Source organism: Marmota monax, unplaced genomic scaffold, assembly GCF_021218885.2.
Source record: "Marmota monax isolate L192 unplaced genomic scaffold, Marmota_monax_Labrador192_F-V1.1 WCK01_AAM20220418_F8-fsc01617, whole genome shotgun sequence".
NCBI lineage: Eukaryota > Metazoa > Chordata > Mammalia > Rodentia > Sciuridae > Marmota > Marmota monax.
Window position 1 is genome coordinate 44710 of NW_026693817.1, and position 3535 is coordinate 48244.

Sequence of the window (3535 nt, forward strand, 5' to 3'; positions counted from 1 at the left end):
TCAAGATATTCACTTTACAAAAGATATTTCCTTTCCCACAGTTAGGTGAGATTTTGGGATTACTGCTGATGTTATATCTGCCTCCCTCATTACAGTTGTAGCAGCTACTGCTACTGGTGTATCTCTGACACAGTCCACAGCAAATGCTGCAACCATTAATCAGGTAGTGCAGTGCTCCACCAAAGCCCTGACCCCAGGAGCAGCTAAACCTGCACTTGCAAGGAAGTATCTTAACATTACAACAAAAGATTGACCTTATTGATGAAAAATTGATATGCTTCAATTGAATGTTAGAATATTCTGCAGTCCTCAATTTCTGTATTTTTTCAAACCCCTGTCTCAGTAAGAAATGTAACAGAAGCTTGGTTTGAACTAGCAAATAGATTTAAAGGACCTTGAGATATGAGTTTTAGAAATTTCACTATGACACTACATGCTCAGATCCTAGCCTAAATGAAACCAGAGCAGAGCTAATTCTTAACCCCTCAATCTTACAGCAACAATGGGATAAATTGTCAGCTTTAATTGACCCTGCTAATTTGGTCTTCGCTGGTATTGGTATAGTTTTTCTTGTTTTAGAGTATGTTATTTTAAGATGTTTCCAAAAAGGCTCAACAAAGTAGAAACAAAACAAGCTATGTTAGTTCATGCATATAAGGAAACTCAAAAGGAAAACAACGATTCCCCTGCATCTGTACGGATGGTGGCTATGGACAGGATCTAAGTAGTACCAACTAAGGGCCAGTTTTCTATGAGAGATCATGCCCTGAGTCTTAGTACTGCTCTCCTCTTCATCTATCTGTCTCTCTCAGCTCTGTCACTATATCACTGTTTGTCTGTCTATGGTCTCTCTCCTTCCTTCCTGAATGCAGCCTCACCAGCCCAGTGCTGTGAGCTGGGCTCTCCATGGAGAAGAAACCTGAGTTTCCTGATCCTAAGGTAGATGCTGGTGTGGAGGCCATGGGGGCATTATCTACCTAGGAGACAGAGAGCTCTCTCAGGGCAATACCTTGCACACTCCACATCACCCTGTTTGGACCTGGTTAGTCAAAATGGGTAAGATTCCTCAAGGGAGAGACAATGTAAGACAGGCACTGCCACAGAGGGGCCATCAGGAGAAAACTTGGGGGCCAACAGAGGTGAGGCACAGAACCTCCCTCCCCACCTGTGAAAAGGCCTAAGTCTTCACCCCTTCTGAGAGAGATCTCCTGCCCCATGGCTGCTTTGCTCCCCATGCCCAGCTCTGACTGGGACCCAAGTGACAGACAGACCTAGTCATCAGTGGCTGCCCTCTCACCACAAAGGAAACAACTGCAGCTACAGGAATGGGGCATGTCTGCATCTTTCCCCTTTTCTCTTTCTTGTTCCTTTCCATTTTTCTATGCTTTTCCATCTTCCTTCCTTCTGTCATCATGGTTCTCCTTCAGCAGCAAACTTAATAAAAAGGGAGGAAATGTTGGGATAACTGTCAGTTTACAGCTAGCAGCTAGCAGCTATGAGCAGCTCAGAGTGCTTGAAGAATCTGCACTTGTTCAGGCCTGATAGGAAGGCCTACAGAATGGGATGCTCTGCTCTAGCGAGCCCTTAGTGAAACCACATCCTTAGCAGTTGTGGTTAGTGTTGCCAAGCTGCCAGGCCAGGAAAGTGATAGCCAGGAGCTTCAGGAATGGAACTTCTAACATAGAAATCCCATCCTCTAGGGACAAAGGCCCTTCCTAATGATAGCAATATTTAGAACATGCTTCTAGTGTTGTTACATTAGGCATAAGATGATTGGCTTGTGTATGATTGATGGGCACGCCCACTCGAACCCTATACCAATTGTATGCATTCCAAAAATAAACTGAGCTACTGGATGATGACCTAAGGTTGGTCTCCAGCCAGTTCTCTCACCAACTCCCAGAGTCTGTGTGTTGATTCCGGGTCTCTACCCCCAGGGCAAGGTAGCCAAGCAACTAATTGACCAGAACCAAAGTACCAGGTCCCACCTTGGGGAAGCCTAGCACTCCAAACAACTGCATGCCGAGTATGTAAGATGAATTTTTTGAGAGCTGACTACTGAAAAGTTAGGAGATATGGAGCATGCCTGGGGTTAAACCGAACCAGAGGAGCTAATACTGTAAGTCAAAGGAGGGACTGATGGACTACAGTAGCTGCTGAAGCTCCTTTTGCTTCGGGGAACTCCCGCCTTCCTTACCTGCACTGTAAGGATTACTCCACCTCTCTCTACTTGAAAAAGAGAAAAAGAAAAAGGGGACACTAAATGCAGTAAAGTTGCCACCGAGACCCTTGATTTTACATTTCTGGTTGCCCCTCTGTGAAAACATCTGGTTCCCTCATGGTGTAAGAGTCATAATTAAATGGGAGTTGGAAACCTGGAAGAATTTTTCTTTTATCTAGTCTGTCTGTTTTAAAGGTTTCTGTCTGATGGCAGTACTCTGGAGCTCCTTTCTGTCTGTCATTGTGTCTTTGTTTGTATCTGTTTCTGGCCCTTTAAGACATGGGTAATAATATGTTAGTATTACAAATTGTTTCTTGGAAATGATCTTAGATAAATGGGCTACCTATAGGTTAAATGTAAATATGTCTAAAAAATGATGTTTTATGCTTCTTCTGCTTCCCTGTAAGGGAACAAAAGTCAATTTCCCCTTGACTAAAAATGCCAGATTTTCTGTTCTCACTTCTTGCTTTAGGCCTCTTAAAATTATCTAAACAGCCTATTACCAAAAGATTTACTCTCCCTGAGTTATGAGCAGACTTTAGAGCAAAATATATGCTGTTTGTCATTGAAAAAAAAATTAAATGTCTTACTTGAACTCAAACTAGACTAAACCAAAAAGTAAATTGTGTGGTATTTACTAATTATTGGCTGGTCATTTTTTCTAGGACTCTTGCTTTTTCTTAAATTTTGTATTTTTTTGAGCTCATAATTTTGATCCTATAGGCTTAGGTAATGTTTTTCTGATCAGTTCTATTTTTATTCAACTATGGAGTTTTTAAACATTGCAATGGAGATTTCGCCTGCAAAAAGCTACAAGGCCTTTACTATTGTGTTATATGTGCACACTTGTGTTATGTGTTGTATGTCTATATGTGCATATGTTCATATATCATATGTATGATATACAAATTAACAGATATAAGAAGTGCTCAAAATTTTTTAAAAATTGATCCACAAATCTTTAATTCATGTGATTTAAATGGTTCAATTAAGATTGGATAAACGGATAAAAATAAATGTCTTTAAATTTAAGCTTCCAAGTTTTTCTAGGTGTTAAAAACCTAATAAAATACTAATGTCTATAAAATGTCTAATATGCCTTCATTCTAGGACTTTCCTTCAACAAGGAAAAATGGCTAACACTGTTCAATATAGTTGTCTAATATTTTGATAAAATAAGTAAAGTAAATTTGATATGGGATTACTCATTCATGAGTATTTTTGTTAGATATATGATTGATTTACTAGGGTCTGTATAAGTTTGTTTTTACAACCAGTCATAAGTTAAAAAGACAAAGATTTCTTAAAACATAA